Here is a 24,939-nt window from a genome sequence, read left to right as displayed (position 1 = left end):
ACTGTACCCCAGTGTTACACAGTGACAGACCTATCCCCACCAGTACTGTACCCCAGTGTTACACAGTGACAGACCTATCCTCACCAGTACTGTACCCCAGTGTTATACAGTGACAGACCTGTCCCCACCAGTACTGTACCCCAGTGTTACACAGTGACAGACCTATCCCCACCAGTACTGTATCCCAGTATTGTACAGTGACAGACCCATCCCCACCAGTACTGTACCCCAGTGTTGCACAGTGACAGACCTGTCCCCACCAGTACTGTATCCCAGTGTTGTACAGTGACAGACCCATCCCCACAAGTACTGTACCCCAGTGTTACACAGTGACAGACCTGTCCCCACCAGTACAGTACCCCAGTTTGATACAGATGCAGACCTGTCCTCAACAGTACTGTACCCCACTGTTATACAGTGACAAACCTGTCCCCAACATTACTGTACCCCAGTTTGGTACAGATGCAGACCTCTCCCAACCAGTACTATACCCCAGTGCTGCACAGTGACAGACCTGTCCCCACCAGTCCTGTATCCCAGTGTTACACAGTGACAGACCTGTCCCCACCAGTACTGTACCCCAGTGTTATACAGTGACAAACCCGTCCCCACCAGCACTGTACCCCAGTGTTATGCAGTGACAGACCCGTCCCCACCAGTACTGTACCCCAGTGTTATACAGCGACAGACCTATCCCCACCAGTACTGTACCCCAGTGTTATACAGCGATAGACCTGTCCCCACCAGTACTGTACACCAGTGTTATACAGCGACAGACCTGTCCCCATCAGTACTGTACCCCAGTGTTACACATTGACAGACCTGTCCCCACCAGTACTGTACCCCAGTGTTATACAGGGACAGACCTGTCCCCATCAGTACTGTACCCCAGTGTTATACAGGGACAGACCTGTCCCCATCAGTACTGTACCCCAGTGTTGCACAGTGACAGACCTGTCCCCACCAGTACTGTACCCCAGTGTTATACAGCGACAGACCCGTCCCCACCAGTACTGTACACCAGTGGTACACAGTAACAGACCTGTCCCCACCAGTACTGTACCCCAGTGTTATACAGCGACAGACCTGTCCCCACCAGTACTGTACACCAGTGGTACACAGTAACAGACCTATCCCCACCAGTACTGTACCCCAGTGTTATACAGCGACAGACCCGTCCCCACCAGTACTGTACCCCAGTGTTATACAGGGACAGACCTGTCCCCATCAGTACTGTACCCCAGTGTTATACAGGGACAGACCTCTCCCCATCAGTACTGTACCCCAGTGTTGCACAGTGACAGACCTGTCCCCACCAGTACTGTACCCCAGTGTTATACAGTGACAGACCCGTCCCAACCAGTACTGTACCCCAGTGTTATACAGGGACAGACCTGTCCCCACCAGTACTGTACTCCAGTGTTGCACAGTGACAGACGTGTCCCAACCAGTACTATACCCCAGTGTTACACAGTGACAGACCTGTCCCCACCAGTACTGTACCCCAGTGTTATACAGAGACAGACCTGTCCCCACCAGTACTGTACCCTAGTGTTATACAGGGACAGACCTGTCCCCACCAGTACTGCACCCCAGTGTTATACAGTGACAGACCTGTCCCCACCAGTACTGTACCCAGTGTTACACAGTGACAGACCTGTCCCCACCAGTACTGTACCCCAGTGTTACACAGTGACAGACCCGTCCCCACCAGTACTGTACCCCAGTGTTATACAGGGACAGACTGTCCCCACCAGTACTGTCCCCAGTGTTATACAGTGACAGACCTGTCCCCACCAGTACTGTACCCCAGTGTTATACAGGGACAGACCTTTTCCCATCAGTACTGTACCCCAGTGTTACACATTGACAGACCTGTCCCCACCAGTACTGTACCCCAGTGTTATACAGTGACAAACCCGTCCCCACCAGTACTGTACCCCAGTGTTATGCAGTGACAGACCCGTCCCCACCAGTACTGTACCCCAGTGTTATACAGTGATAGACCTGTCCCCACCAGTACTGTACCCCAGTGTTACACAGGGGCAGACCTGTCCCCACCAGTACTGTACCCCAGTGTTGCACAGTGACAGACCTGTCCCCACCAGTACTGTACCCCAGTGTTATACAGCGACAGACCTGTCCCAACCAGTACAGTACCCCAGTGTTATACAGCGACAGACCTGTCCCCACCAGTACTGTACCCCAGTGTTATACAGCGACAGACCCGTCCCCACCAGTACTGTACACCAGTGGTACACAGTAACAGACCTGTCCCCACCAGTACTGTACCCCAGTGTTATACAGCGACAGACCCGTCCCCACCAGTACTGTACCCCAGTGTTATACAGCGATAGACCTGTCCCCACCAGTACTGTACACCAGTGTTATACAGTGACAGACCTGTCCCCATCAGTACTGTACCCCAGTGTTACACATTGACAGACCTGTCCCCACCAGTACTGTACCCCAGTGTTATACAGGGACAGACCTGTCCCCATCAGTACTGTACCCCAGTGTTATACAGGGACAGACCTGTCCCCATGAGTACTGTACCCCAGTGTTGCACAGTGACAGACCTGTCCCCATCAGTACTGTACCCCAGTGTTATACAGGGACAGACCTGTCCCCATCAGTACTGTACCCCAGTGTTGCACAGTGACAGACCTGTCCCCACCAGTACTATACCCCAGTGTTACACTGTGACTGACCTGTCCCCACCAGTACTGTACCCCAGTGTTACACAGTGACAGACCTGTCCCCACCAGTACTGTACTCCAGTGTTACACTGTGACAGACCTGTCCCCACCAGTACTGTACCCCAGTGTTACACAGTGACAGACCTGTCCCCACCAGTACTGTACCCCTGTGTTGCACAGTGACAGACCTGTCCCCACCAGTACTGTATCCCAGTGTTATACAGTGACAGACCTGTCCCCACCAGTCTTGTATCCCAGTGTTATACAGTGACAGACGGGTCCCCACCAGTACTGTACCCCAGTGTTATACAGTGACGGACCTGTCCCCACCAGTATTGTACCCCAGTATTATACAGGGTCAGACCTGTCCCCACCAGTACTGTACCCCAGTGTTACACAGTGACAGACCTGTCCCCACCAGTACTGTACCCCAGTGTTACACAGTGACAGACCTATCCCCACCAGTACTGTACCCCAGTGTTACACAGTGACAGACCTATCCCCACCAGTACTGTACCCCAGTGTTACACAGTGACAGACCTATCCTCACCAGTACTGTACCCCAGTGTTATACAGTGACAGACCTGTCCCCACCAGTACTGTACCCCAGTGTTACACAGTGACAGACCTGTCCCCACCAGTACTGTATCCCAGTATTGTACAGTGACAGACCCATCCCCACCAGTACTGTACCCCAGTGTTGCACAGTGACAGACCTGTCCCCACCAGTACTGTATCCCAGTGTTGTACAGTGACAGACCCATCCCCACAAGTACTGTACCCCAGTGTTACACAGTGACAGACCTGTCCCCACCAGTACAGTACCCCAGTTTGATACAGATGCAGACCTGTCCCCAACAGTACTGTACCCCACTGTTATACAGTGACAAACCTGTCCCCAACATTACTGTACCCCAGTTTGGTACAGATGCAGACCTCTCCCAACCAGTACTATACCCCAGTGCTGCACAGTGACAGACCTGTCCCCACCAGTCCTGTATCCCAGTGTTACACAGTGACAGACCTGTCCCCACCAGTACTGTACCCCAGTGTTATACAGTGACAAACCCGTCCCCACCAGTACTGTACCCCAGTGTTATGCAGTGACAGACCCGTCCCCACCAGTACTGTACCCCAGTGTTATACAGTGACAGACCTGTCCCCACCAGTACTGTACCCCAGTGTTACACAGGGGCAGACCTGTCCCCACCAGTACTGTACCCCAGTGTTATACAGTGACAGTCCTGTCCCCACCAGTACTGTACCCCAGTGTTATACAGTGACAGACATGTCCCCACCAGTACTGCACCCCAGTGTTATACAGTGACAGACCTGTCCCCACCAGTACTGTACCCCAGTGTTGCACAGTGACAGACCTGTCCCCACCAGTACTGTACCCCAGTGTTATACAGTGACAGACATGTCCCCACCAGTACTGCACCCCAGTGTTATACAGTGACAGACCTGTCCCCACCAGTACTGTACCCCAGTGTTACACAGTGACAGACCTGTCCACACCAGTACTGTACCCCAGTGTTACACAGTGACAGACCTGTCCCCACCAGTACTGTACCCCAGTGTTACACAGTGACAGACCCGTCCCCACCAGTACTGTACCCCAGTGTTATACACTGACAGACCTGTCCCCACCAGTACTGTACCCCAGTGTTATACAGGGACAGACCTGTCCCCATCAGTACTGTACCCCAGTGTTACACATTGACAGACCTGTCCCCACCAGTACTGTACCCCAGTGTTACACAGTGACAGACCCGTCCCAACCAGTACTGTACCCCAGTGTTATATAGGGTCAGACCTGTCCCCACCAGTACTGTACCCCAGTGTTGCACAGTGACAGACGTGTCCCCACCAGTACTGTACCCCAGTGTTATACAGGGACAGACCTGTCCCCACCAGTACTGTACCCCAGTGTTGCACAGTGACAGACCTGTCCCCACCAGTACTGTACGCCAGTGTTATACAGTGACAGACCTGTCCCCACCAGTACTGTACACCAGTGGTACACAGTAACAGACCTGTCCCCACCAGTACTGTACCCCAGTGTTATACAGCGACAGACCCGTCCCCACCAGTACTGTACACCAGTGGTACACAGTAACAGACCTGTCCCCACCAGTACTGTACCCCAGTGTTATACAGCGACAGACCTGTCCCCACCAGTACTGTACACCAGTGGTACACAGTAACAGACCTATCCCCACCAGTACTGTACCCCAGTGTTATACAGCGACAGACCCGTCCCCACCAGTACTGTACCCCAGTGTTATACAGCGATAGACCTGTCCCCACCAGTACTGTACACCAGTGTTATACAGGGACAGACCTGTCCCCATCAGTACTGTACCCAAGTGTTACACATTGACAGAACTGTCCCCACCAGTACTGTACCCCAGTGTTATACAGGGACAGAGCTGTCCCCATCAGTACTGTACCCCAGTGTTATACACGGACAGACCTGTCCCCATCAGTACTGTACCCCAGTGTTACACATTGACAGACCTGTCCCCACCAGTACTGTACCCCAGTGTTATACAGGGACAGACCTGTCCCCATCAGTACTGTACCCCAGTGTTATACAGGGACAGACCTGTCCCCATCAGTACTGTACCCCAGTGTTGCACAGTGACAGACCTGTCCCCACCAGTACTGTACCCCAGTGTTATACAGCGATAGACCTGTCCCCAGCAGTACTGTACACCAGTGGTACACAGTAACAGACCTATCCCCACCAGTACTGTACCCCAGTGTTATACAGCGACAGAACCGTCCCAACCAGTTCTGTACCCCAGTGTTATACAGCGACAGACCTGTCCCCACCAGTACTGTACACCAGTGTTATACAGCGACAGACCCGTCCCCACCAGTACTGTACCCCAGTGTTATACAACGACAGACCTGTCCCCACCAGTACTGTACACCAGTGGTACACAGTAACAGACCTATCCCCACCAGTACTGTACCCCAGTGTTATACAGCGACAGACCCGTCCCCACCAGTACTGTACACCAGTGGTACACAGTAACAGACCTGTCCCCACCAGTACTGTACCCCAGTGTTATACAGCGACAGACTTGTCCCCACCAGTACTGTACACCAGTGGTACACAGTAACAGACCTATCCCCACTAGTACTGTACCCCAGTGTTATACAGCGACAGACCCGTCCCCACCAGTACTGTACCCCAGTGTTATACAGCGATAGACCTGTCCCCACCAGTACTGTACACCAGTGTTATACAGGGACAGACCTGTCCCCATCAGTACTGTACCCCAGTGTTACACATTGACAGACCTGTCCCCACCAGTACTGTACCCCAGTGTTATACAGGGACAGACCTGTCCCCATCAGTACTGTACCCCAGTGTTATACAGGGACAGACCTGTCCCCATCAGTACTGTACCCCAGTGTTGCACAGTGACAGACCTGTCCCCACCAGTACTGTACCCCAGTGTTATACAGCGACAGACCCGTCCCCACCAGTACTGTACACCAGTGGTACACAGTAACAGACCTGTCCCCACCAGTACTGTACCCCAGTGTTATACAGTGACAGACCTGTCCCCACCAGTACTGTACACCAGTGGTACACAGTGACAGACCTATCCCCACCAGTACTGTTCCCCAGTGTTATACAGCGACAGACCCGTCCCCACCAGTACTGTACCCCAGTGTTATACAGGGACAGACCTGTCCCCATCAGTACTGTACCCCAGTGTTATACAGGGACAGACCTGTCCCCATCAGTACTGTACCCCAGTGTTGCACAGTGACAGACCCGTCCCCACCAGTACTGTACCCCAGTGTTATACAGGGACAGACTGTCCCCACCAGTACTGTACCCCAGTGTTATACAGGGACAGACCTTTTCCCACCAGTACTGTACCCCAGTGTTACACAGTGACAGACCTGTCCCCACCAGTACTGTACCCCAGTGTTATACAGGGACAGACCTGTCCCCATCAGTTCTGTACCCCAGTGTTATACAGGGACAGACCTGTCCCCATCAGTACTGTACCCCAGTGTTGCACAGTGACAGACCTGTCCCCACCAGTACTGTACCCCAGTGTTATACAGCGATAGACCTGTCCCCAGCAGTACTGTACACCAGTGGTACACAGTAACAGACCTATCCCCACCAGTACTGTACCCCAGTGTTATACAGCGACAGACCCGTCCCAACCAGTACTGTACCCCAGTGTTATACAGTGACAGACCTGTCCCCAACAGTACTGTACCCCAGTGTTGCACAGTGACAGACCTGTCCCCACCAGTAGTGTACCCCAGTGTTATACAGCGACAGACCCGTCCCCACCAGTACTGTACCCCAGTGTTATACAGCGACAGACCTGTCCCCACCAGTACTGTACACCAGTGGTACACAGTAACAGACCTATCCCCACCAGTACTGTACCCCAGTGGTATACAGCGACAGACCCGTCCCCACCAGTACTGTACACCAGTGGTACACAGTAACAGACCTGTCCCCACCAGTACTGTACCCCAGTGTTATACAGCGACAGACCTGTCCCCACCAGTACTGTACACCAGTGGTACACAGTAACAGACCTATCCCCACCAGTACTGTACCCCAGTGTTATACAGCGACAGACCCGTCCCCACCAGTACTGTACCCCAGTGTTATACAGCGATAGACCTGTCCCCACCAGTACTGTACCCCAGTGTTATACAGGGACAGACCTGTCCCCATCAGTACTGTACCCCAGTGTTACACATTGACAGACCTGTCCCCACCAGTACTGTACCCCAGTGTTATACAGGGACAGACCTGTCCCCATCAGTACTGTACCCCAGTGTTATACAGGGACAGACCTGTCCCCATCAGTACTGTACCCCAGTGTTGCACAGTGACAGACCTGTCCCCACCATTACTGTACCCCAGTGTTATACAGCGACAGACCCGTCCCCACCAGTACTGTACACCAGTGGTACACAGTAACAGACCTGTCCCCACCAGTACTGTACCCCAGTGTTATACAGTGACAGACCTGTCCCCACCAGTACTGTACACCAGTGGTACACAGTAACAGACCTATCCCCACCAGTACTGTTCCCCAGTGTTATACAGCGACAGACCCGTCCCCACCAGTACTGTACCCCAGTGTTATACAGGGACAGACCTGTCCCCATCAGTACTGTACCCCAGTGTTATACAGTGACAGACCTGTCCCCACCAGTACTGTACCCCAGTGTTATACAGTGACAGACCTGTCCCCACCAGTACTGTACCCCAGTGTTATACAGTGACAGACCCGTCCCAACCAGTACTGTACCCCAGTGTTATACAGGGACAGACCTGTCCCCACCAGTACTGTACCCCAGTGTTATACAGTGACAGACGTGTCCCAACCAGTACTATACCCCAGTGTTACACAGTGACAGACCTGTCCCCACCAGTACTGTACCCCAGTGTTATACAGAGACAGACCTGTCCCCACCAGTACTGTACCCTAGTGTTATACAGGGACAGACCTGTCCCCACCAGTACTGCACCCCAGTGTTATACAGGGACAGACCCGTCCCCACCAGTACTGTACCCCAGTGTTATACAGGGACAGACTGTCCCCACCACTACTGTACCCCAGTGTTGTACAGGGACAGACCTGTCCCCATCAGTACTGTACCCCAGTGTTACACATTGACAGACCTGTCCCCACCAGTACTGTACCCCAGTGTTATACAGGGACAGACCTGTCCCCATCAGTACTGTACCCCAGTGTTATACAGGGACAGACCTGTCCCCATCAGTACTGTACCCCAGTGTTGCACAGTGACAGAACTGTCCCCACCAGTACTGTACCCCAGTGTTATACAGCGATAGACCTGTCCCCAGCAGTACTGTACACCAGTGGTACACAGTAACAGACCTATCCCCACCAGTACTGTACCCCAGTGTTATACAGCGACAGACCCGTCCCAACCAGTACTGTACCCCAGTGTTATACAGTGACAGACCTGTCCCCAACAGTACTGTACCCCAGTGTTGCACAGTGACAGACCTGTCCCCACCAGTAGTGTACCCCAGTGTTATACAGCGACAGACCCGTCCCCACCAGTACTGTACCCCAGTGTTATACAGCGACAGACCTGTCCCCACCAGTACTGTACACCAGTGGTACACAGTAACAGACCTATCCCCACCAGTACTGTACCCCAGTGTTATACAGCGACAGACCCGTCCCCACCAGTACTGTACCCCAGTGTTATACAGGGACAGACCTGTCTCCATCAGTACTGTACCCCAGTGTTATACAGATACAGACCTGTCCCCACCAGTACTGTACACCAGTGGTACACAGTAACAGACCTATCCCCACCAGTACTGTACCCCAGTGTTATACAGGGACAGACCTGTCCCCACCAGTACTGTACCCCAGTGTTATACAGATACAGACCTGTCTCCACCAGTACTGTACACCAGTGTTACACAGTGACAGACCTGTCCCCACCAGTACTGTACCCCTGTGTTGCACAGTGACAGACGTGTCCCCACCAGTACTGTATCCCAGTGTTATACAGTGACAGACCTGTCCCCACCAGTCTTGTATCCCAGTGTTATACAGTGACAGACGGGTCCCCACCAGTACTGTACCCCAGTGTTATACAGTGACGGACCTGTCCCCACCAGTACTGTACCCCAGTATTATACAGGGTCAGACCTGTCCCCACCAGTACTGTACCCCAGTGTTACACAGTGACAGACCTGTCCCCACCAGTACTGTACCCCAGTGTTATACAGTGACAGACCTGTCCCCACCAGTACTGTATCGCAGTGTTGTACAGTGACAGGCCCATCCCCACCAGTACTGTACCCCAGTGTTACACAGTGACAGACCTGTCCCCACCAGTACTGTACCCCAGTGTTGCACAGTGACAGACCTGTCCCCACCAGTACTGTATCCCAGTGTTATACAGGGACAGACCTGTCCCCACCAGTACTGTATCCCAGTGTTGTACAGTGACAGACCCATCCCCACCAGTACTGTACCCCAGTGTTACACAGTGACTGACCTGTCCCCACCAGTACTGTACCACAGTGTTATACAGTGACAGACCTGTCCCCACCAGTACTGTACCCCAGTGTTGTACAGTGACAGACCCATCCCCACCAGTACTGTACCCCAGTGTTACACAGTGACAGACCTGTCCCCACCAGTACAGTACCCCAGTTTGATACAGATGCAGACCTGTCCCCAACAGTACTGTACCCCAGTGTTATACAGTGACAAACCTGTCCCCAACAGTACTGTACCCCAGTGTTGCACAGTGACAGACCTGTCCCCACCAGTACTGTACCCCAGTGTTATACAGTGACAAACCTGTCCCCAACAGTACTGTACCCCAGTGTTGCACAGTGACAGACCTGTCCCCACCAGTACAGTACCCCAGTTAGATACAGATGCAGACCTGTCCCCAACAGTACTGTACCCCACTGTTATACAGTGACAAACCTCTCCCCAACATTACTGTACCCCAGTTTGGTACAGATGCAGACCTTTCCCAACCAGTACTATACCCCAGTGCTGCACAGTGACAGACCTGTCCCCACCAGTCCTGTACCCCAGTGTTAAACAGTGACAGACCTGTCCCCACCAGTACTGTACCCCAGTGTTATACAGTGACAGACCCGTCCCCACCAGTACTGTACCCCAGTGTTATGCAGTGACAGACCCGTCCCCACCAGTACTGTACCCCAGTGTTATACAGTGACAGACCTGTCCCCACCAGTACTGTACCCCAGTGTTACACAGGGGCAGACCTGTCCCCACCAGTACTGTACCCCAGTGTTATACAGTGACAGACCTGTCCCCACCAGTACTGTACCCCAGTGTTATACAGTGACAGACATGTCCCCACCAGTACTGCACCCCAGTGTTATACAGTGACAGACCTGTCCCCACCAGTACTGTACCCCAGTGTTGCACAGTGACAGACCTGTCCCCACCAGTACTGCACCCCAGTGTTATACAGTGACAGACCTGTCCCCACCAGTACTGTACCCCAGTGTTACACAGTGACAGACCTGTCCACACCAGTACTGTACCCCAGTGTTACACAGGGACAGACCTGTCCCCACCAGTACTGTACCCCAGTGTTACACAGTGACAGACCTGTCCCCACCAGTACTGTACCCCAGTGTTACACAGTGACAGACCTGTCCCCACCAGTACAGTACCCCAGTTTGATACAGATGCAGACCTGTCCCCAACAGTACTGTACCCCAGTGTTATACAGTGACAAACCTGTCCCCAACAGTACTGTACCCCAGTGTTGCACAGTGACAGACCTGTCCCCACCAGTACTGTACCCCAGTGTTATACAGTGACAAACCTGTCCCCAACAGTACTGTACCCCAGTGTTGCACAGTGACAGACCTGTCCCCACCAGTACAGTACCCCAGTTAGATACAGATGCAGACCTGTCCCCAACAGTACTGTACCCCACTGTTATACAGTGACAAACCTCTCCCCAACATTACTGTACCCCAGTTTGGTACAGATGCAGACCTTTCCCAACCAGTACTATACCCCAGTGCTGCACAGTGACAGACCTGTCCCCACCAGTCCTGTACCCCAGTGTTACACAGTGACAGACCTGTCCCCACCAGTACTGTACCCCAGTGTTATACAGTGACAGACCCGTCCCCACCAGTACTGTACCCCAGTGTTATGCAGTGACAGACCCGTCCCCACCAGTACTGTACCCCAGTGTTATACAGTGACAGACCTGTCCCCACCAGTACTGTACCCCAGTGTTACACAGGGGCAGACCTGTCCCCACCAGTACTGTACCCCAGTGTTATACAGTGACAGACCTATCCCCACCAGTACTGTACCCCAGTGTTATACAGTGACAGACATGTCCCCACCAGTACTGCACCCCAGTGTTATACAGTGACAGACCTGTCCCCACCAGTACTGTACCCCAGTGTTGCACAGTGACAGACCTGTCCCCACCAGTACTGCACCCCAGTGTTATACAGTGACAGACCTGTCCCCACCAGTACTGTACCCCAGTGTTACACAGTGACAGACCTGTCCACACCAGTACTGTACCCCAGTGTTACACAGGGACAGACCTGTCCCCACCAGTACTGTACCCCAGTGTTACACAGTGACAGACCCGTCCCCACCAGTACTGTACCCCAGTGTTATACAGGGACAGACCTGTCCACACCAGTACTGTACTCCAGTGTTGCACAGTGACAGACGTGTCCCCACCAGTACTGTACCCCAGTGTTATACAGAGACAGACCTGTCCCCACCAGTACTGTACCCTAGTGTTATACAGGGACAGACCTGTCCCCACCAGTACTGCACCCCAGTGTTATACAGTGACAGACCTGTCTCCACCAGTACTGTACCCCAGTGTTATACAGGGACAGACCTGTCCCCACCAGTACTGTACACTAGTGTTATACAGTGACAGACCTGTCCCCACCAGTACTGTACCCCAGTGTTATACAGGGACAGACCTGTCCCCAACAGTACTGTACCCCAGTGTTATACAGTGACAGATGTGTCCCCACCAGTACTGTACCCCAGTGTTATACAGTGACAGACCTGTCCCCACCAGTACTGTACCCCAGTGTTATACAGTGACAGACCTGTCTCCACCAGTACTGTACCCCAGTGTTATACAGTGACAGACCTGTCTCCACCAGTACTGTACCCCAGTGTTATACAGCGACAGACCTGTCCCCACCAGTACTGTACACCAGTGGTACACAGTAACAGACCTATCCCCACCAGTACTGTACCCCAGTGTTATACAGCGACAGACCCGTCCCCACCAGTACTGTACCCCAGTGTTATACAGCGATAGACCTGTCCCCACCAGTACTGTACACCAGTGTTATACAGTGACAGACCTGTCCCCATCAGTACTGTACCCCAGTGTTACACAGGGACAGACCCGTCCCCACCAGTACTGTACACCAGTGTTATACAGGGACAGACCTGTCCCCATCAGTACTGTACCCCAGTGTTACACATTGACAGACCTGTCCCCACCAGTACTGTACCCCAGTGTTATACAGGGACAGACCTGTCCCCAACAGTACTGTACCCCAGTGTTATACAGTGACAAACCTGTCCCCAACAGTACTGTACCCCAGTGTTGCACAGTGACAGACCTGTCCCCACCAGTACTGTACCCCAGTGTTATACAGTGACAAACCTGTCCCCAACAGTACTGTACCCCAGTGTTGCACAGTGACAGACCTGTCCCCACCAGTACAGTACCCCAGTTAGATACAGATGCAGACCTGTCCCCATCAGTACTGTACCCCACTGTTATACAGTGACAAACCTCTCCCCAACATTACTGTACCCCAGTTTGGTACAGATGCAGACCTTTCCCAACCAGTACTATACCCCAGTGCTGCACAGTGACAGACCTGTCCCCACCAGTCCTGTACCCCAGTGTTACACAGTGACAGACCTGTCCCCACCAGTACTGTACCCCAGTGTTATACAGTGACAGACCCGTCCCCACCAGTACTGTACCCCAGTGTTATGCAGTGACAGACCCGTCCCCACCAGTACTGTACCCCAGTGTTATACAGTGACAGACCTGTCCCCACCAGTACTGTACCCCAGTGTTACACAGGGGCAGACCTGTCCCCACCAGTACTGTACCCCAGTGTTATACAGTGACAGACCTGTCCCCACCAGTACTGTACCCCAGTGTTATACAGTGACAGACATGTCCCCACCAGTACTGCACCCCAGTGTTATACAGTGACAGACCTGTCCCCACCAGTACTGTACCCCAGTGTTGCACAGTGACAGACCTGTCCCCACCAGTACTGCACCCCAGTGTTATACAGTGACAGACCTGTCCCCACCAGTACTGTACCCCAGTGTTACACAGTGACAGACCTGTCCACACCAGTACTGTACCCCAGTGTTACACAGGGACAGACCTGTCCCCACCAGTACTGTACCCCAGTGTTACACAGTGACAGACCCGTCCCCACCAGTACTGTACCCCAGTGTTATACAGGGACAGACCTGTCCACACCAGTACTGTACTCCAGTGTTGCACAGTGACAGACGTGTCCCCACCAGTACTGTACCCCAGTGTTATACAGAGACAGACCTGTCCCCACCAGTACTGTACCCTAGTGTTATACAGGGACAGACCTGTCCCCACCAGTACTGCACCCCAGTGTTATACAGTGACAGACCTGTCTCCACCAGTACTGTACCCCAGTGTTATACAGGGACAGACCTGTCCCCACCAGTACTGTACACTAGTGTTATACAGTGACAGACCTGTCCCCACCAGTACTGTACCCCAGTGTTATACAGGGACAGACCTGTCCCCAACAGTACTGTACCCCAGTGTTATACAGTGACAGATGTGTCCCCACCAGTACTGTACCCCAGTGTTATACAGTGACAGACCTGTCCCCACCAGTACTGTACCCCAGTGTTATACAGTGACAGACCTGTCTCCACCAGTACTGTACCCCAGTGTTATACAGTGACAGACCTGTCTCCACCAGTACTGTACCCCAGTGTTATACAGGGACAGACCTGTCCCCACCAGTACTGTACACTAGTGTTATACAGTGACAGACCTGTCCCCACCAGTACTGTACCCCAGTGTTATACAGGGACAGACCTGTCCCCAACAGTACTGTACCCCAGTGTTATACAGGGACAGACCTGTCCCCACCAGTACTGTACACTAGTGTTATACAGTGACAGACCTGTCCCCACCAGTACTGTACCCCAGTGTTATACAGGGACAGACCTGTCCCCAACAGTACTGTACCCCAGTGTTATACAGTGACAGACGTGTCCCCACCAGTACTGTACACCAGTGTTATACAGTGACAGACCTGTCCCCACCAGTACTGTACCCCAGTTTTATACAGTGACAGACCTGTCCCCACCAGTACTGTACCTCAGTGTTATACAGGGACAGACCTGTCCCCACCAGTACTGTACACCAGTGTTATACAGTGACAGACCTGTCCCCACCAGTACTGTACCCCAGTGTTATACAGGGACAGACGTGTCCCCACCAGTACTGTACCCCAGTGTTATACAGTGACAGACCTGTCCCCACCAGTACTGTACCCCAGTGTTATACAGTGACAGACCTGTCCCCATCAGTACTGTACCCCAGTGTTATACAGTGACAGACCTGTCCCCACCAGTACTGTACCCCAGTGTTATACAGTGACAGACCTGTCCCCACCAGTACTGTACCCCAGTGTTATACAGGGACAGACCTGTCCCCACCAGTACTGTACCCCAGTGTTATACAGGGACAGACCTGTCCCCACCAGTACTGTACCCCAGTGTTATACAGTGACAGACCTGTCCCCACCAGTACTGTACCCCAGTGTTATACAGTGACAGACCTGTCCCCACCAGTACTGTACCCCAGTGTTATACAGGGACAGACCTGTCCCCACCAGTACTGTACCCCAGTGTTATACAGGGACAGACCTGTCCCCACCAGTACTGTACCCCAGTGTTATACAGTGACAGACCTGCCCCCACCAGTACTGTACCCCAGTGTTATACAGTGACAGACCTGTCCCCACCAGTACTGTACCCCAGTGTTGCACAGTGACAGACCCGTCCCAACCAGTACTGTACGCCAGTGTTACACAGTGACAGACCTGTCCCCACCAGTACTGTACGCCAGTGTTACACAGTGACAGACCTGTCCCCACCAGTACTGTACCCCAGTGTTATACAGTGACAGACCTGTCCCCACCAGTACTGTACCCCAGTGTTATACAGGGACAGACCTGTCCCCACCAGTACTGTACCCCAGTGTTATACAGTGACAGACCTGCCCCCACCAGTACTGTACCCCAGTGTTATACAGTGACAGACCTGTCCCCACCAGTACTGTACCCCAGTGTTGCACAGTGACAGACCCGTCCCAACCAGTACTGTACGCCAGTGTTACACAGTGACAGACCTATCCCCACCAGTACTGTACCCAGTGTTACACAGCGACAGACCCGTCCCAACCAGTACTGTACCCCAGTGTTGCACAGTGACAGACCTGTCCCCACCAGTACTGTACCCCAGTGTTACACAGTAACAGACCTGTCCCCACCAGTACTGGGACGTATGTGGAGCGGAAGGAACCTATCTTAAATGCTCATGATCTTGTACCAGACGTTTGGCTTCCGACATCCGTTTCAATCTGTGAGGGACGGAAATGAGTGAAAAGTAGACCACATGAAATCTCAGTGTCAGTGGATTAGGAAAATCACTGGGAAGCCAGATGTAGGAAAACAGGATAAGCCAGTAAATATTGTTGGAGTGGTAACAAAGCACAGCGGAGGTTAGAAAGCTGCACCAGAATGTACAACCTGGTCAGAGGTTGGTTAAGGAGGAAATGCCTGATCTTCTTAAACCATATACCTGCTAAGGTAAAGTTTACTCGCATAGACCAGGAACAGCAGGTAAAGAGGTTGCAATAATAAGAGATACAAGATTCTCTCAATCCTTCATGTTGGAACATGAGGATATATGTACCTCTTAAGGACTATTGCCAGAAAAAGTGCTAGTAACATGAATTCACAGTGAGACAAGAAGTGCTCAATTATGTCGAGTGAGTTTAGAGTGTACAGAGAAGAGTGGAGAAGTCATGGTAGGCGTACTGGACAAACCCTGCTCCATGCATACCATTTGTCCTTGCTAACAATATAACTGATTCACAGGTAGAAATGCTGCCTACTGTGGTTGAAAAGCCAGTGGAAACTCAAAGTACAGGAAGCATAGCCTGGGATTTTTCCTGACTGGATGGTAATGAGGTCACAAAGTCACCAATTGAAAAGGAGAGATCAAAGAGTGCAGATAAGGAAGTTGAAGTGAAATTAGCAGACTCTATTTGATCAGATGGTTGAGACAAACCAGGAGCAGATAGATGACAAAACAGACATCTTTAGTTCAGAGAAATTAACCGAGATACAGCAGAAAGATGAGAAACGAAAGCAATTATATCAAAAGGCAAATACAGGAGACGAATCTGAATGTATCTCTGAGAGCTCCAATCTTAACAATGATGTCTTAATGAGGAAATGGAGACCATCACGTATTCAGGCAGATGAGAAATGGGCAGAATCTCAGCAAGTCGTATTGCCTGTGGGCTATAGAAAGGAGATATTCAGGGTAGTACATGAACTCCCAGTCGCAGGTCATTTAGGCATCAGCAAAACGCAAGCTAAAATACAAAAACATTTTTATTGGCCTGGAGTGCATAAGGATGTAGTTAAATTTTGCCTGACCTATCACCCATGTCAGGTAATTGGAAAACCACAGGCAGTAATGAAACCCGCACCTTTAATACCTATTCCTGCATTTGAGGCACCTTTTACAAGAGTCTTAATTGATTGCTTAGGATCTCTACCTAAAACAAAATTGTGAATCAGTATTTTTTGACAATAATGGATGTGTCGACTAGATTTCCAGAGGTCGTTCCAATTTGCAATATCACAGCTAAAAGGATTGTTGAGGAATTACTCAAATCTTTCACGAGATATGGACTACCCACAGAGATACAATCAGATCAATGGTCGAATTTTGCATCAAAATGATTCAAGGAAGTTATCAACAGATTAGAAATAAAACAATTCAAATCTACTGCGTATCATCCTGAATCACAGGGAGCACTAGGGAAGATGGCATCAGACATTAAAGGCCATGTTGAGGGCTTATAGTCAAGACTATCCAGATGGTTGGGATAAAGGAATTCTGTTTGTGCTTTTTGCAATCAGAAACGCACCAAATGAATCGACCAAAATTAGTCCATTTGGGCATGAAGTGAGAAGACTGTTTAAATTGATTAAGGAGAAATTGGTGAGTCAAACTTCAGAGATAATGTATTTGGACTGTGTGTCAGCTTTTAGGGAATGATTAAATAGAACAAACTGCATTTGAAAGTATCACAGAATTCAAAGAAACAGGAGGCGGACAGGAATTCAAACACTTGCAATTTTGCTAACGGAGATAAAGTGTTAGTGTTACTTCCAGTGATAGGTGAACCTTTAAAAGCAAGGTTTAGCGGACCTTATCAAGTCAAAAGGAGGTTGAGTGAGGTGAACTATTTGATAAGGATTCGTGACAGAAAGAAATCTCAGAGTGTGTCATGTGGATATGCTCAAAAGGTATTTTGATAGTGAAGGAAAGCCAAAGAGACGTGTAATTGGTTACAACACAGAGTGAAGAATCAAATTCAGAGGAGCCTGAATTGGACATTCCTCAAATTAAATTGGACAGTGAGGAAGCTGTAAAAAAATTGGGATAAACTATTAAGTTACCTTTCAGAGGAAAATTGAAATGACCTAAAAGAGTTATTGCCATCGCATGGGGAGATGTATGGAAATAAGTTGGCTAGTACTAACCTAATTGTTCAAGATGCAGATATAGGAAATGCTGTTCCAATTAAGCAACACCCTTATAGGCTTAACCCTCTGAAGTTGGCACAGATTCAAAAGAAGGTTGAACGCATGCTCCAGTGCAACACAATCAAAGTCAGTTACAGTGACTGGAGCTCACTCATAGTAATGGTGACAAAAGAAATGGTACCCAACAGTTATATGTGGACTATCACAAAGTCAGTGCAATTACAAAGTCTGAGTCTTTTCCAATTCCACATTTGGAAGACTGTATTGAAAAAGTGGGACAAGCAACTTATATTTATAAGTTGGACTTGCTCAGAGGATATTGGCCGGTACCGTTGACTGAAAGAGCAGAGACAATTTTGGCTTTTATAACGCCAAATGGACTCTATCAGTTTAAAGTCATGCCATTTGGCATGAAAAATCTGCCAGCCACATTTCAAAGACTAACCAATAAGGTCATTTCTGCATTACCCAATTGTGTCGTAAATATTGATGGCCTGGTGATTTTTAGTCACGCATGGAAGGACCATTCGCAACATTTGTCAAAATTGTTCGATTGACCTCAGAAGGCAGGCTTGGCGGTAAATCTGGCTAAAAGTGAATTTGCCAAAGCCCAGGTCACCTTCCTGGGCCATGATATCGAACACGGACAAATGGCCCCACAGAATGCAAAAGCGAAAGCAAAGGTAATTGGGGAGTTTCCCACACCATCAAGGAAAAGTGCAATACCACGATTCCTGGGATTTGGTGGGTTTCATCGGAAATTTAACCAATCAGTTTAAATTATGTCCCAGGATACTAAAACCCAATCAAGTTTGAATGTATTGTTTTGCCAACATCGAACTAATGAGACAATCCGATGTTGGGGATATAAAAAAAAGGCAGGAATTTTGAAAATCAGACAGAGCAACTGCCATTGACAGAGAGAGAGAGAGAGAGAGACCCAAGATATTGAAACACTCTCTATGATCGGTAACTTTTCATATGAATCATCTTCACAGTAACAAGAAAAGATGACCAGGGGAGATCTTCAGCTGGAAGACAGACACCAAAGACGACAACCTCTGTATGGTTTTGAAGTTAATTTGATGTGATTTAAATAAGTGTTTTATTGGAACAGCATACTGTTATAGAGTTGGAGGTGGGTAATAAGTAGTTAAGAGAAAGGGGGGCTTAGAGTTGTGAATAGTTGTTGTTTAGTGTTCACTTTTAGAGTTAAAGAATAAAATGATATTATTTTTGTTAAATAGTGGAATTGGGGAGTTCTCTGTTACTCATATTTTAACTGATTATGAGGTGAAGTGAACTTTTCTGAGTGTTTGGTTTAATTAACAGAAGAGTTCACCACCGTGTCATTACATTGGCCTAACAAGGGTCTTATATCGCTGCAACATGGTTGGCCAACTCTTGTACTCCATGTCCCAGCCAATGAAGGCAAGCATATCATATACCTTCTTATTCACCTTGGCCTGTGTTGCCACTTTGAGGGAACTATGGACCTCCACACCCAGATCTGTCTGTATGCTAATGTTCCTAAGGGTTCTGCCATTTACAGTATTAACTCACACTTACATTTGATCCTCCAAAATGCATCAGCTCACATTTGTCTGGTTAAATTCCATCTGCCATTTCTGTGCCCAAGTCGCCAATCTATCTTTTCACAACCATCGGCACTAATAGCAACTCTGCCAACCTTCGTGTCATCTGCAAGCGTACTAATCAGGCCACCCACATTTCTTCCAGATAATTATATGCATTACAAACAGCAGAGGACCTAAGACTGATCCCTGTGGAACACCGCTAGTGACCGTTCTCTGTCACCACCACCCCCTGTCTTCTCTGACCAAGCCGGTTTTGTATCCATCTAGCCAGCCCACCCTGAATCCCGTGTGATTTTAGTTTTTGTACCAATCTGCCATGTGGGACTTTATCAAATGCCTCACTAAAATCCATATAAACCACGGCCTTTCCCTCATCAATAACCCTTACCATCCCTTCAAAAAGTTCAATCAGGTACAATCCCGTACAAAACCATGCTACCTGTCACCAAATAGTCAATTTTGTTTTCCAAATGCGTGCATATCTTGTCCCTCAGTATCTTCTCCAAGAGTTTCTCCACCACAGATGCCAGGCTTACCGGCCTATAATCTCCTGGATTATTCCTGCTTCCTTTCCTTAACAAGGGAACAACGTTGGCTAATCTCCAGTCCGCTGGACCTTCACCTGTGGTCAAAAAGGATGTGAAGATATCTGTTAATGCCCCAGGTATTTCCTCCCTTGTCACTCGCAGTACCCTGGGATAGATCCCATCTGGCTCTGGGGACTTGTCTACCTTAATGCCACTTAGGATACCCAAAACTTCCTCCTTCAATATATTGACATTCTCGAGAGCATTCACGCACTCATCCTATACCTCAACATCGATCATGTCCTTCCCCTTACCCTCTTCCTTCAAATATATGATGCTGTTTTGCTGAAGATATTTCTTTAGCCTCCCTTTTTAACCTTTCTAATTTCACAAGAAAGTTTCTTGCTAATCTCTCTACACTTCTCAAGGGCTTTGTCAGTCTGGAGCTGCCTAGATCTATCATTTGCTTCCTTACTAAGCTCACATTTTCCTTGGTTCCTGAATCCTACCATTCCTGTTCTTCAGTTTTGCACGCACACACTCTCACTGACGCTCTTGCTCTCATACACACAACCTCTCTCTGTCTCATGCACTCTTTCTCACATACACACACTCTCTCTCTCACACACACACTCTCTCTGTCTCACACACACACACAGACAGGCTCTGTTTCTCTCACACACACACACACACACACACTCTCTCTGTCTCACACACACACAGACAGGCTCTGTTTCTCTCTCTCACACACACACACACACACACACACTCTCTCTGTCTCACACACACACAGACAGGCTCTGTTTCTCTCTCTCACACACACACACACTCTGTCTCACACACACACAGACAGGCTCTGTTTCTCTCTCTCACACACACACACACACACACACACTCTCTCTCTGTCTCTCTCACACACACAGACAGACTCTGTTTCTCTCTCTCACACACACACTCTCTCTGTCTCACACACACACACAGACAGGCTCTGTTTCTCTCTCACACACACACACACACTCTCTCTCTGTCTCTCTCACACACACACACACAGACAGACTATGTTTCTCTCTCTCACACACACACTCTCTGTCTCACACACACACACAGACTCTGTTTCTCTCTCTCACACACACACACACACTCTCTCTGTCTCACACACACACACACACAGACAGACAGACAGACTCTGTTTCTCTCTCTCTCTCTCACACACACACACACTCTCTGTCTCACACACACACACACACAGACTGTTTATCTCTCTCACACACACACTCTCATAGACACACACACTTGTTCTCACACAAAATCACTCTCTGTCTCACATACACTTTCATGTACACAATATCTCTCTCTCTCACACAAATATACTCTCTCTTTTTCTCACACAGACACGTACACTCACAGTCTGTCACAAACACACACTTACATGTAAACACCCACTATCTTTTACACATAAACACACACACAATCTATCTCTCTCACAAATGTTCTCTCTCTGACACACACACAAATTCCCACTCTCCATGTCACACACACTGTCTCTCTCTCTCGCTCTCTCTCTCAAACACACTGTCTCACAAAGATACCCTCTCATTCTCACAGTCTCTTTATTCTCTCTGCGTCTCTTACTTATATAGACATACTCTCTCACACGCACTGATTCTCTTTCTCTCTCTTATGCACTCACACTGATACACACATTCTCACACACACACACACAGACACTCTCTCGCACATATATGTTCATGCACACACACACAGACTCACACGAATGCACACATTCTCACACACATATGCTGACACTTAATATACACACAGTGCACTGTCAGTTTTATGCACACCCTGACAGAAAAATGACACTAACACACGTGCAGAGTCATACACATGCGCACTCACACATGCACACACAGATACACACACACTCACACACATACACAGAGACTCACGCAGTAACACACTCTCACACAGGCACACTCTCCTACAAGCACAAACACACAAAATATAACACGCACAAACAGACTCACACACAGAAACACAAACACACACACTCACACATGCACACAGACAGACACACTCAGAGTCATACACACACACACTTGCACATGCACACGCACAGACACACACTCTCAGATACACACACATGCAAACTCACATACAGATACACACACAAACTCACACAGACACTCTCACACAAACACATAGACACACACAGTCACACACTCAAACGTGCACATACACACTCACACACATGCACAAATGCACACAGACATATACTCGCACAGACACATTCTCTCACACACATACACACAGAGACATACACATGCACTCAGACACACTCACAAATGCACACACGCTCACACATACAGACTCTCTCACACACATACTGACACACACTCAGACACAGACTCTCACACACACAGACACACATTCTCTCACACAAACATACAGACATGCATACAAAGTCATGCACTCAAACAAGTTTTCACACATGTACATACACACGCACATACACTCATTCACACACTCTCACATACACACACAACTCTGTGTGACAGAGCTGCACCTCTATTAACATGCCTCACAATCACATACACTCTGAAACTCACACACGCAGGTGCACATAGTTGTGCATACACAGACACACACACACACACATGAATTTGCACACTCATTGACACACAGATACCAACACACAGGCAGACACACACATATATACCTACACTGACAGATTCTAGCTACATGCATTGACACACCCACACACACAAACTAACACCAACAGAAACAGTAGTAAAGACAAATTCTGCTGCTACACAAGTCAGGGACAGGGAGAAGAGTCCAGGGAGCAGTAAAGTGGATAAACTCCGACCTGCGCTCCTCAAACCACCGCACCACACATCAAAGTCATAGACTGTTGACAGATTACCTCCAGTGTTCGAGAAACTGGGACCAGTCACAACGTCTGATTGGAAGGTCTGTCAGCAGGAATCAGCAACAGCAGGATTGTAAGATCAAATCCCACCACCGCACCGACACCCCCACGCAAACTCGCCCTGCTAAGGCAGGCTGGCATTCCCAAAAGATGACCTGTGAAGCAATCTCGGAATTTCTGTACTTGCCTCTTCCTTATAGCTGGAGTGAACTGTGTGTCTGTGTGAGAGTGTGTGTCTGTGTGTGAGTTTCCATGTATGTGTGTATGAGTCTGTGTGTGAGAGCGTGTGTCTGTGTGTGAGTTTCCATGTATGTGTGTGAGAGTGTGTGTATGAGTCTGTGTGTGAGAGCGTGTGTGTCATTTTTCTGTCAGGATGTGCATAAAACTGACAGTGCATTGCGTGAGTGTGTGTGTGTCTCTGTGCCTGTGTGTGTGTGTGTGTGTGTGTGTGTGTGTGCGTCTCTGTGTCTGTGTGTGCGCAAGTGTCAGCATATGTGTGTGAGAATTTGTGCATTTGTGCTAGAATCTGCACATGTACACACTGGGCTGCAGTTACACACAGATGCACACAGATACACAGAGATACACAAACACACACACTCATAAACACCCACACAGATACACACACAGGTACACAGAGATACACAAATACACACACTCATAAACACCCACACAGATACACACACAGATACACAGAGATACACAAACACACACACTCATAAACACCCACACAGATACACACACAGATACACAGAGATACACAAACACACACACTCATAAACACCCACACAGATACACACACAGATACACAGAGATACACAAACACACACACTCATAAACACACACACAGATACACACACAGATACACAGAGATACACAAACACACACACTCATAAACACACACACAGATACACAGAGATACACAAACACACACACTCATAAACACACACACAGATACACACACAGATACACAGAGATACACAAACACACACACTCATAAACACCCACACAGATACACAGAGATACACAAACACACACACTCATAAACACACACACAGATACACACACAGATACACAGAGATACACAAACACACGCACACATAAACACACACACAGATATACACACAGATACACAGAGATACACAAACACACGCAAACATAAACACACACACAGATACACACACAGATACACAAACACACGCACACATAAACACACACACATACACACACAGATACACAGAGACACACAAACACACACACACATAAACACACACAGATACACACACAGATACACAGAGACACACACAAGCACACGCACGCATAAACACACACACAGACACACACACAGATACACAGAGATACACAAACACACACACTCATAAACACCCACACAGATACACACACAGATACACAGAGATACACAAACACACACACTCATAAACACCCACACAGATACACACAGATACACAGAGACACACACAAGCACACACACTCATAAACACCCACACAGATACACACACAGATACACAGAGATACACAAACACACACACTCATAAACACACACACAGATACACAGAGATACACAAACACACACACTCATAAACACACACACAGATACACACACAGATACACAGAGACACACACAAGCACACACACTCATAAACACCCACACAGATACACACACAGATACACAGAGATACACAAACACACACACTCATAAACACCCACACAGATACACACACAGATACACAGAGAT

General features: G+C 49.2%; 1 protein-coding gene across 1 annotated transcript in view; it reads right to left on the bottom strand.

Moving 5' to 3' along the window:
* The window catches only part of LOC122546524 (free fatty acid receptor 2-like), a 101,886-nt gene extending 81,539 nt beyond the window's left edge, over positions 1 to 20,347 (bottom strand). Inside the window, exon 1 of the mRNA XM_087980884.1 lies at positions 20,261 to 20,347. The gene's annotated coding sequence lies outside the window, so the exon portion shown is untranslated. The remainder of the gene's footprint in view (positions 1 to 20,260) is intronic.
* Between the last annotated feature and the right edge of the window lie 4,592 nt (positions 20,348 to 24,939).

The sequence above is a fragment of the Chiloscyllium plagiosum genome, unplaced genomic scaffold (genome assembly GCF_037043375.1).
Source record: "Chiloscyllium plagiosum isolate Xiang-an unplaced genomic scaffold, Cpla_swu_hap1 HiC_scaffold_38, whole genome shotgun sequence".
Taxonomy (NCBI): domain Eukaryota; kingdom Metazoa; phylum Chordata; class Chondrichthyes; order Orectolobiformes; family Hemiscylliidae; genus Chiloscyllium; species Chiloscyllium plagiosum.
The sequence above is the reverse complement of the archived record's forward strand: the minus strand, read 5'-3'. Positions and strand labels throughout refer to the sequence as shown.